We start from the raw sequence: 12,811 nt of genomic DNA, 5'->3' as shown, positions 1-12,811 counted from the left end.
TAGTCTCCAGGGAAGCAGTAAACAAGCTTGCTCCCTCCTACCTGTGGCTTCCTCTCACATATTTATACATGGCTATCATATGTCCTCTCAGCCTTCTCTTCTTCAGGCTAAACATGCCCAGCTCCTTAAGCCGCTCCTCGTAGGGCTTTTTCTCCAGACCCTTGATCATTTTAGTCGCCCTCCTCTGGACACATTCCAACTTGTCAATATCTGCGTTTAATTGTGTGGGATGGGACTCTTGGAACATCCCGGTTGTGTACTTTGCCCATCGGCTTCCAACTGGATGGCACTCCACGATGCAGGCGAAACGTCAGGAGAGAATCATAGAATCAAAGAGTTGGAAGAGACATCATGGGCCATCCAGTCCAACCCTCTGCCAAGAAGCAGGAATATTGCATTCAAATCACCCCTGACAGATGGCCATCCAGCCTCTGTTTAAAAGCTTCCAAAGAAGGAGCCTCCACCACACCCTGGGGCAGAGAGTTCCACTGCTGAACGGCTCTCACAGTCAGGAAGTTCTTCCTCGTGTTCAGATGGAATCTCCTCTCTTGTAGAACATGGCCATATAGCCCAAAAAACCTAGAACAACCCAACTTATTATTTATTCATATCAGGAGCGAACCAACAGTTGTATTTTCTTTAAAAGAGGGGGGGAAACCCACAAAGTTTGCAAATTTGGCATTCTATGAAATGTTCTTTGACCTGTAGCTGGCCACTTAGAGTGCCTCTGGTGTTGCTACAAGAAGGTCCTCCACTGAGCATGTAGCAGGGCTCAGACTGTAGCAACACCAGAGGCACTCTAAGTGGCCAGCTACGGGTCAAAGAACATTTCATAGAATGCCAAGTTTGCGAGGTTTGTGGGTTTTCCCCCCTCTTTTAAAGACAATACAACTGACTCACCCTGGTCATTCCACAGATAGATAAACCCTTTTTCCTAGTTCCAAGAGACCTCACTACCTCTGAGGATGCTTGCCATAGATGCAGGCGAAACATCAGGAGAGAATGCCTCTAGACCATGGCGATATAGCCTGAAAAAACCTACAAGAACCTAAATAAATGTATGCTGAAACTTTCGACGCAATAATTAAAGGTGCAAGAACCCTTCTAATTTTAAATCTAGCAAGTCTAATTTCTTTGTTCCTGGAAACTATGTGGATTGACAGCTGATAGCTTGCACAGTGACACAAGTCTAGGAACCACCACTTCCAATGGTTCGAAATAGGAGTTCAAAACAAGGACTGTCCTGTAACAGTATTTCAAAAAGAAGATTGTTATCCATTAAAGGGACAGGTGACCACTTATCCTCCTATTATACCATCACCATCTGGATTAAACGATCAGGTCTAAAGCAATTTGGGAAAAAAACATGATCCCCACAATAGCCATGATAAAAGGTGAATACTGGATTTGATAAACCCCTTTGCCCAAATACTGTCCTTTAGGATGATGAACTGAGATCTACCACAAATAACATTGTCTTGACTCTGTTTAGGTTTGTTGTTTGCACACCAGGGATATCCTGAACAGGATTGTTCTCAAAGCAAGTTGTGTACTGTCTGCTTTAAGATCAAAGTGCAAAAGTATTCAGCAGAGATCTGCTTAAAAAAACGGAGAAGCAATAAGTCACACATGCTTTCTTTTTCATTCCAGATTTTCTCACACATTATGAAAACTAGGTGTGGAAAAAGATGTTACATAACAATTTATGAGGCATCGAATGCACTGAAATTCTAAATCCTGGATCATTAGTGAGCAGGCAATTCTGGCAAGTGTCCTACAACTCTAAAATAAAGGTGATCCCAAGGAGCTAAACTTGAGTGCAGCGTTTTCCATTAAAATGAATAGACGTAATGCCTATAGCATGATTTTCCATTTTAAGATTGGCCTTTTCACTGGCCAGAAAAAATGTCATTCAAATACATAGAAATCTAAAGAGATGTGGCAAGACTCTGATCTAATTTCTATATGAATTAATTTACAGCATCAGTAGTTTCCATATGAATTAATTTGTAGCTTTGGTAGTTTCCATATTAATTAATTAGGAGCCCTCGGTGATGCAGTGGGTTAAACTCTTGTGCTGGCAGGACTGAAGACCAGCAGGTCAAAGGTTCAAATCCAGGGAGAGTGCAGATGAACTCCCTCTGTCAGCTCCAGCTTCTTATGCAGGGACATGAGAGAAACCTCCTACAATGTTGATAAAACATCAAAACATCTGGGTGTCCCCTGGGTGACGTCCTTGCAGACAGCCAATTCTCTCACACCAGAAGCCACTTGCAGTTCCTCAAGTCGCTCCTGACACGAAAAAATAATAATTCACCCACTATGAGGCATGCTGACACTATCAGGTTCCCACCTTTCTCCAGGTATAGCTGCTAAGTGTCCTTTATATGTTTTCAGAACAAACAAGCAATGTACATGAAGCATCAGTATTGTGTATATGTGCCTTCAGGTCACCTATAAACATACAACGATACCACAAATTTAACAAGGTTTTCTTAGGCAAGGAATCCTCAGAAGTGGTTTTGCCAATTTCTTCTTCTGAAATATCGCCTCTAGCACCTGTGATTTCCTGGCGGACTCCAAGCCAAGTACCAACCAGGGCTGTTCCTGTTTAGCTTCCAAAATCAGACAAGATCTGGTGCCTTTAGGCTATTTAAGCTAAACTGACTAGTTATTCTTCACTTTGGAGGTGCCAGAACTGAGAATGCTTCACCTGCTAATTTCTGGGGTGTGTGTGCCTCCATTTATTCCCATCACATCAATTAGGTTATGACACTGTTATAACCTAATTGATGTCAGACCAGAGCCTGGAAATGTTACATATCTGATAATGTCAGACCAGAGCCTGGAAATGTTACACGTTTGGATTACAACTTTTTGAGAAAAGTAACAGTCTCTATTCTTTCTTAGATGTGGCCAATTATGTTTTGACTAGTCAGTTTCAAAGTTGAAGTACTTTGGCCACATCATGAGGAGACAGCAAAGCCTAGAGAAAACAATTATGCTGGGGAAAGTGGAAGGCAAAAGGAAGAGGGGCCGACCTAGGGCAAGATGGATGGATGGCATCCTTGAAGTGACTGGACTGACCTTGAAGGAGCTGGGGGTGGTGACGGCCGACAGGGAGCTCTGGCGTGGGCTGGTCCATGAGGTCACGAAGAGTCGGAGACGACTGAACGAATGAACAACAACAACAAGTCAGTTTAGCTGATTTTTTAACTTTGACCCAAATAAGTGCATAATCTCTGCTATTCTAGTTGTATTATGGATGAACAACAACACTATTTTATTTGGTAGGAGACAAATAAGTCACCTATATAGCTCCCAGATATAATTAATTGGGGCTTTCCATTTAATTGAAACACATTTCATTAGTGACCCCACCATAAAGGTCAATTTCCAACTGCTTTGGTTGGAGTGTGAAGGGATGGGTGTGTTGTTTTTGTGATGTGTGCTGGGGAAAGCATTTAATTTCGTTGTACAATGACAATGAAGTTATTGTTCTTTGGTCAACTTGTTAGGCTTTGTTCATCTTCATGGGTCCTTGTCAGCCACAAGAACTCCAATCTGAACAATAATATTTTTTTTTACTTGGCACATATTTTTCTTTGGACCAGATTTTTTCTTGTATAGGTGACATATAGGAGTTTCATGCCGAAGACAAAAGCTAAGAGTTACGAGTGGGAGGGGAGAAGTATGAATCATCATGCAATATGGAGAAATTCTCATCACTAACTGCAGTTATTTGTCACTGCTGGCATCAGGTCACCATCTGATGATTTATGTTTTGAATCCATACGTTGTTGCATGCAGTGTGTGACAGGGAACAGAAGACGATTGCACAGAACAGAACAGAAGCTGTGTGTGGGCACTATGTTGTAGCTGTGACAAGAGGGAAAAATCCATAGTGGAAGGCTGCAGACAAAAGGATTAGACTGTTGGTGGTGGCTTTTGCACATAATATGTGCAGAAATTAATACTCACTCCTCCCTCCCCCCATGAAAGAAGATATGGTAAATGTGGGAGAAATGAAGAGAGAAGTGTCATTCCATCATCACTGTTACCAAGTACCGAAATGCTTATTATCATGGCAAGAAGTAGGATAAGAAAAGAGGGTGTGTGTGTGTACTGCAGAGTGAGATGTACTTAATTTATGTGCACCACACATTTGACGTGCCACATCTACAAAGAACTAGATGTACCCTCCTAGGAGATTCCTCAGGGAGCCAGCATGGCAAAGTGACTTCAGCATGGGATGATGACTGGAAATCAGGGCTTGAATCCCTGCTCTGCTATAGAAACAGCTCTGGTGACCTAAGGTGAGTTACACTCTCTCAGCCTCAGAGGGGCAAGGGCCCCCTCTGAACAAGTTTTGTCAAGAAAACTGCATATAGGTTTGTCACCATAACTCAGGAATAACTTGAAGGTGCCACAACAAAGGGTATTCCCTCAATCAATATTCATGCTTTGCCCTCATCACTACAATATTTTTTTTTCATAGGAATGACTGCCAAAAAGGCAAAGACATCTTAGATCCCAATCTGGGAGAAAGGCAGGATGTAAATCTAATACAGACATATATACATACCTAAAAGAAGGCACTTATGAGAAAAGTTAATCCTCTGGTCAGAGAGAGACTTAATATCAGGTATCTCAAGCCCTACCTACACTGATAGTTTGATGAAGTTTCAACTGTAGCAACTAGACAACGAAATGCACAAAAGAGAGTCCTGAGTAAGCATCAGTGCTCTGTAGTTTGTGTAATCATCCACACAGCAAAACCACTTTCTTCAACAGCAGTTTGAAACTGCATTAAATAGTCAGTATATATGGGGCCTTAGATAGCATTTGCTGGGGAGTGGCTACAATGTGTTGGAGGAAAAAGCTGCAACCTGCACACCAAAGCTATTCTGAGTTCCTGTCTCAGGAGAATGACAGGATAAAAATAAATTAAACAAACTTGCTCATGCACTTTGCCTTATACCTCTAAAATGAAAATGGAGGACACTGATCCACTACCAGTGTTGAGAAATTCAGCTATCGGTTTTGTTAGTTTTTATATAGGGAACAAGAAGAGGAAGCCTCTTGCCCTTTGTTTCAGGATATTTCTGATACATTTGTTACACTTACATCCTAACTTTCCTTTAACAAGCTCAAAACAGCTCTTCTGTAACTCAGTTCAATAAAGTTGAACACATATATCCTCCAAGTCAAGTCTCTGGTTTTTCATGACTGTGTTTGGACTTTTGTTTTTGTACTAGCAACTTAATACAACTATAAGACAAATGCTTTTCTCTACCAAAGGTCTTTACCTGCTTATCTGTGGATGTGTAACTGACCACCAGAAGGGGATTCTTGTCACTCCATCTGCAAGCTGGCATGCTTTGCATTTCAGCTGAATTACTTACACACACACACAACACCCACGTATGTTGTTATAAATGTCTCTCCGCTGAAGCTATAACCCATGCATTTAAGGAAGCACTCCTAGTCGATGAAAGCTTATGCTACATAAATAGGCGTTTAAGATACCACAAGGTATATATATATATCTACATTGAAATAGGATAATACAGGTCTTGCCTATATTGACTGAAATTCCGACACACCTTGTTCTGAATTTAACATGCACAATGCATTTTTATGGACATTACTCCATTTTTAATACTTGCTTTTTACCCTGAGGTTTTACAGAAATCTGGATTTTTAGGCATGTAGCTGTCCCTCCAAGTGAGCGGAATTGGTTGGTGAGCATTTCTACCAGGATGTAGCTTTTTCCCAGTTTTAATGTAAGTATGCAAACACAGTACTCACATATTAGTATATCAGCATCAATGCACCTCTGCTTAACAGAAAATAAGTTTATTTGCATGCATGATAGCAAAAAACACTCACAAAAATTATCTATAGCCATGTGGCTGAAAATAATGTGAAGGATTTTTTTTTTGTCATGTCAGGAGCGACTTGAAAAACTGCAAGTCGCTTCTGGTGTGAGAGAACTGGCCGTCTGCAAGGACATTGCCCAGGGGATGCCCAGATGATTTTTGATGTTTTTATCAACCTTGTAGGAGGCTTCTCTCATGTCCCCGCATGAGGAGCTGATAGAGGGAGCTCATCCGCCTCTCCCCGGATTTGAACCTGCAGCCTGTCGGCACAGGGGTTTAACCCACTGCACCACCGGGGGCTCCTCATGTGAAGGATTGGAAATGTGGATCGCTTTTTGTAAGAGAGAAGAGGAGATAAAAATCTCAATTAGCTAAGAAGAGGGAGAAAAGAAAAACAATGCAAGTATGGAGCCAAATGTTTCTAATGCAGTGCCAAATGATACTGTTTAACGATGCACAAAGAAATGGAGAGGACTGCATGCTGGTGACAGAAGGTTTATATTGTTTTCACAGAGCTTATCCTGACTTTCAATTTCTTAGGAGGGGAAGTGCATTCTTTTGGTAAGAAACTGAAGCACATGTTATAACCCAGCTGTCAAGGATGAAATTAGATCTACAGTTTTAAGAACAACCACCATGTACTCTTCACCTGTAGTGTGAAACTGCCGACTTCACAAAGGGCATGTATTTTTTGGCACGTCTGTTAGATCAACTGTCAGCTAGTTGCCTTCCCCTTCTATTGCAAGTTGTCCTATCCATCCTATATATGTAATGGCTGCATGTGCTTGCTTGTTTTTGACCATGTCTGACTTAGCTAACAAGCAAATAGACAAAAGCTGGGAGTTGGAGTGAGGAAACGTGGCCTCGTAAGTGCTGGAGTAGAGGTTTTCCCCCTGGCTCAAACTTGTTCATACAGAAACCTTAAAGGTAAAGGTTTCCCCTGACATTAAGTCAAGTTGTGTCCAACTCTAAGGGGGGTGGGGGTGGTGGTAGTGCTCATCTCCATTTCTAAGCCAAAGAGCAGTCACTGTCTGTAGACACTTTCAAGATCATGTGGCTGGCATGATTTCATGGAGTACCGTTACCTTTCTGCAGAAGTGGTACCTATTGATCTACTCGCATTTGCATGTTTTCGAACTGCTCGGTTGGCAGAAGCTGGGCCTAACAGCGGGAGTTCAACCTGCTTCCTGGATTTGAACCACCAACTTTTCAGTCAGTAAGGTCACTAGCTCAGTGGTTTCACCCGCTGCGCCGCCAGAAACCTTGCAGATGCATTTTTCCAGAGGTTATCCCAGAACTATAAAAATTAATTCTGTTTCAACAACAATAATGTATTACCCACCTCACCTTACAGTGCAAGGCAGGGCACAACACAGTTAAAATACATCAAACAAATTCACATATTGTACAATATATTCTACAGTCAGCTCCCCCCCCCCCCCAATTCTTTGGGGCACAGGACCCCTACAAGAGTTTAACTGCAAATAACAAAATTGTTATTTCTAGGAATATCTAGGATCTCCAGCATGGCTCTATGGTCTACTTTCACCAGATTAATTTGCAGCAACACTGAAGGACAGATAATTTTCCATAGTAAACATTTTAATTGAATTCATTGAATTTAAATGAATAATTAAATCTGCAAAAGTGAAACCCACAAATTAGCCATTCTATAAACTGATCCCCAAGGACTGCCAAAGTAATTTCTCCAGCCCTTGCACATGGGATGTTAAATTAATAGAGTTTTATACCACTTTAAAAGCCATGGCTCAATGATATGCAATCTTGGGAGTTGTGGCTTGGCAAGGCACCGGCACTCTTTGGCATAATCCCATAGCATTGATCCACAGCAGTTAAAAAGCGGTGTCAACAGTACAGATGCACTCTTGGTTTTGCACAACTGATGACAACTTCACTAGGCTGGATGTCATTTACACTACTTGTTTTGATAGTGATTGTGCCAGTGCTTTTGCAATATGCCTGCCAGTTGTTTTTCCCACCAGCGTAACAATGGAGGCACTTGTGAAAAAGATAAGTGGATGATGATGGGATTGAAAAATGAATTCTATTATGGTTCACATAACAAAACATATGCACTACTCAGGTCTTAACATATTTTACTTTAGGCAGTATGGTATGTGAAAGGAAGGAAGCTATTCAAACTTAGGGTTGATCTCAAACAAAGAAAATAAGAAATGTTCCCTTTTTTCCCCTTGAAGGAAGTAACTTTTTCAAAAACAACAAAAGCTGCTGAAGTATACATTATCAGAAAGCTGGAGGCAGCAGGCAAAATATTGCTGGTTGCTGACATAAGTTTCAAGGCTGAAGGGTGTGTGCAGGATTTACTTAAAATATAATTGCTAATGTGGTTTGAAGGCTGACATACAAAATAGCAACATCATGTTATTTCCTCTTTCCAAGAGTACATAAAACTATTGAGAGGAAAAATGAAGGGATAAAAGAAAATGTTTCCCCCCCCCCCTTTCCCATGTAATGCATCAATTAAAAACTAAAAGAACAGAAAAAGTGATGACATACCTTCATAACTGCATTTGGTGGATGTGACTTAACTGTTATACTGTAGTTAAACAAATGTGTCCTCCTTCCTTAACAATAAAGTAAAAGAAATATGCATTGCAATGGATTAAATTCAATTATGATAGAGTTTTGCTTATCCAACATAAACGGGACTGCAGAACGTTGGATAAGCTAAAATGTTGGATAATAAGGAGGGATTAAAGAAAAGCCTGTTAAACGTCAAATTACGTTATGATTTTACAAATTAAGCACCAAAACATGTTTTACAACAAATTGATAGAAAAAGCAGTTTAATACATGGTAATATTATCAACAACAATGGTAACAAGAACGGCCATCAGATTGGGGGAAAAAAAATCCACTGCTCAATTTGTAAAATCATAACGTAATTTGACGTTTAACAGGCTTTTCTTTAATCCCTCCTTATTATCCAAAGTTTCTTACAGTGGCACTTATTTCACATGCCAGTAAAGTAATGCTCAAGATCTGCAAGTTAGACTCCAGCAATATGTGGAGTGAGAATTGCCAGATGTACAAGCTGGGTTTAGAAAAGGCAGAACAACTAGAGACTAAATTACCAATATCCACTGGATCATGGAGGAAGGTAGGGAATTTCAGAAAAACATCTATTTCTGTTTTATTGACTATTCTAAAGCCTTTGATTGTGTGGACCATAATAAATTGTGGCAAGTTCTTGGTGGTATAGGGATACCAAGCCACCTTGCCTGTCTCCTGAGGAATCTGTATAATGAATGACCAAGTAGCAACAGTAAGAACAGATCATGGAACAATCGACTGCTTCAAGATTGGGAAAGGAGTACACTGTGTGTGTGTGTGTGTGTGTGTGTGTGTGTGTATTTGATCAAGATATAAGATGAGTATGGCTTGGATCCCATTTATGTTTGCTAGTGAAACAGAAATAATATTTGGAATGTAGAAGCACGACTCTGGAGATGTAGGGTTTTTTCCCCCTTCTATAATCTACCCTTCTTCCAAGAAGCTCAGAGTGCCATTCAAGGGATCACTCCTATTTTATCATCATGATCACTGTGTACAGTAGGCAAGGCTAAAGCTGAGCTTCTGATTAGCTCATGTTTCCCAGAAAGGTCATGGTTCAGCAGGGACTTTCCAAGTAAACTGAAAGGAGAGACATGGCAGTTTCCAGACTTGGTTGTCATTATTCTTTTTGTATTGAGATTTGGTTCCAAGATACCTCATGATGGACATAAATGCAAATACAGGTATTCTATTTTTTTAAATAGAATACCTGTTTTGGCCCTATGCATTTTGGATAGGGTGTACTCAACCTTTATGTGCACAATAACTGCTAATATAATGAGACATTTATCTGGATGCACCTTTAGTTCAGGAGAACAGCAGGTTAAACCGCTGAGCTGCTGAACTTGTTGACCGGCAATTTGAATCTGGGGAGTGGGATGAGCTCCCATTATTACCCCCAGCTTCTGCCAACCTAGCAGTTCAAAACATGCAAGTGTGAGTAGATTGATAGGTAACACTTCAGCGGGAAGGTAACGGCACTCCATACAGTCATTCCGCCCACATGACCTTGGAGATGTCTATGGACAACGCCAGCTCTTCATCTTAGAAATGGAGCTGAGCACCAACCTCCAGAGTTGGACACAACTAGACTTAATGTCAGGGGAAAACCTCTACCTTTACCTACCTTTAGTTCAGACTCAGAAGTGGAGTGGGCAGATCAAAAGACAACCTGGCAAAATGGCACTACCTAAAAGAATCCCACACCTTGTGTGACTGTGGAGCAGAACAGACAACTCCGCATCTGTATGCTTGTCCACTATGCCCTGACTCATGTACAGAGGAAGAATTGTTGGAGGCTACAGAAAATGCCATTGTGTTGCCCGGTTTTGGTCAAAAGATATTTAGTCGCGCTCCTTCTATTTTTATCAGTTTATACTAATTTATGCAATGCTTTTGATACGAAATAAATAACGTTTAGTTCAATACTCTATTAGAGAGTAGCCTGACATCATATGCTGCAGGAAAATCATGATCAGGGTTATTCTTTGAGCACTCATTCTTCATCTACACTGCAGAATTAATGCAGTTTGATATTGCTTTCACTGCCATTGCTCAATGTTATGGAATCCTGTGATTTATAGTTTGGTGAGGCACTAGCACTCTTTGGCAGAGAAGTCTAAAGGCCTTGTAAAACTACAACTCCTAGGGTTCCATAACACTTTATTTATTGTGTCAGGGGCAGACCAAACAGTTGCATTGCATTTTTTAACAAACAAACAAAGTTTGCAAGCTTGGTAGTTGATTAAATGCCCTTTGACCAGTAGCTGGCCACTTGGAGAGCCTCTGGTGTTGCTGCAAGAAGGTCCTCCATTGTGCATGTGGCAGGGCTCAAGTTGCATTGCAGCAGGTGGTCTGTAGTTTGCTCTTCTCCACACTCACATGTCGTGGATTCCACTTTGTAGCCCCATTTTTTAAGGTTGGCTCTGCATCTCGTGGTGCCAGAGTGCAGTCTGTTCAGCGCTTTCCAAGTCGCCCAGTTTTCTGTGTGCCCAGGGGGGAGTCTCTCATTTGGTATCAGCCATTGATTGAGGTTCTGGGTTTGAGCCTGCCACTTTTGGACTCTCGCTTGCTGAGGTGTTCCAGCGAGTGTCTCTGTAGATCTTAGAAAACTATTTCTTGATTTAAGTCGTTGACGTGCTGGCTGATATCCAAACAGGGGATGAGCTGGAGATGTCACTGCCTTGGTCATTTCACTATTGGTTGCTACTTCCTGGCGGATGTCAGGTGGTGCAATACCGGCTAAACAGTGTCATTTCTCCAGTGGTGTGGGGCGCAGACACTCCGTGATAATGCGGCATGTCTCATTAAGAGCCACATCTACTGTTTTAGCGAGGCGAGATGTGTTCCACACTGGGCATGCATACTCAGCAGCAGAGTAGCATAGCGCAAGGGCAGATGTCTTCAACGCCAGGGGCCTGAGGCTGTTAGGAATGATGAGAGTTGAAGTCCAAAACCCTTGGAGGGCCTAAGTTGGCCCATGCCTGGTGTAGATGCACCCACACCTTATAAAAACTCATGACAACCTGCGGACAGCTGGCGTTGTCCATAGACATCTCCAAGGTCATGTGGGCGGAATGACTGCATGGAGCGCCATTACCTTCCAGCCGAAGCGTTACCTATTGATCTACTCACACCTGCATGTTTTTGAACTGCTAGGTTGGCAGAAGCTGGGGCTAATAACGGAAGCTCACCCCACTCCGACCTTTGGTCAACAAGTTCAGCAGTTCAACGTGCTGTTCTTCCAGAGGTGAATCCAGATAAATATCTCATTATCTTAGCAGTGTCTGGTTGTGATCCCCACAACCAGGGCAGGTAAAAGGTGTATGTAGACACACTCCTAAGATTAATCAATGAGGAAGGATAATGGGATCTGCAATCCAAAATAATCTGGAGGCTCCCAATTGCTAACTCTGCAGGAAGGTGTCCTCTTCCCTCTTTCGGTAGGGAATCATAGAATCATAGAGTTGGAAGAGACCTCATGGGCCATCCAGTCCAACCCCCTGCCAAAAAGCAGGAATATTGCATTCAAATCACCCCTGACAGATGGCCATCCAGCCTCTGTTTAAAAGCTTCCAAAGAAGGAGCCTCCACCACACTCCGGGGCAGAGAGTTCCACTGCTGAACGGCTCTCACAGTCAGGAAGTTCTTCCTCATGTTCAGATGGAATCTCCTCTCTTGTAGTTTGAAGCCATTGTTCCCTTGCGTCCTAGTCTCCAGGGAAGCAGAAAACAAGCTTGCTCCCTCCTCCCTGTGGCTTCCTCTCACATATTTATACATGGCTATCATATCTCCTCTCAGCCTTCTCTTCTTCAGGCTAAACATGCCCAGCTCCTTAAGCCGCTCCTCATAGGGCTTGTTCTCCAGACCCTTGATCATTTTAGTCGCATTTTAGGTGTCCTCTTTCCCTCTTTTGGTAGGGAACAAACTGTTAGGTTGTTTCCCAAAAACAGGATGGACAACTTCGAAGGTTGTCATGAGTTTCCATAAGGTGTGGGTGCATCTACACCAGGCATGGGCCAACATAGGCCCTCCAAGGGTTTTGGACTTCAACTCCCATCATTCCTAACAGCCTCAGGCCCTTTCCTTTTCCCCCTTAAGCGGCTGAGGGGGAAAAGGAAGGGGCCTGAGGCTGTTAGGAATGATGGGAGTTGAAGTCCAAAACCCTTGGAGGGCTGAAGTTGGCCTGTGCCCGACTTACACCACGGTATACCTTCTGCGCATGCGCCTCCCGTCCCCGGCTGCCCCTGGAGACAGAACGCGGGTCGGAAGAGATTTCGAAGAAACAGAAGAGCCGCGCGTCACTTCCGGCTTCCTGTTTTGGAGTGGGGGGG

This window comes from Anolis sagrei, chromosome 4, assembly GCF_037176765.1.
Source record: "Anolis sagrei isolate rAnoSag1 chromosome 4, rAnoSag1.mat, whole genome shotgun sequence".
Lineage (NCBI taxonomy): Eukaryota > Metazoa > Chordata > Lepidosauria > Squamata > Dactyloidae > Anolis > Anolis sagrei.
Note: the sequence above shows the minus strand (reverse complement) of the source record.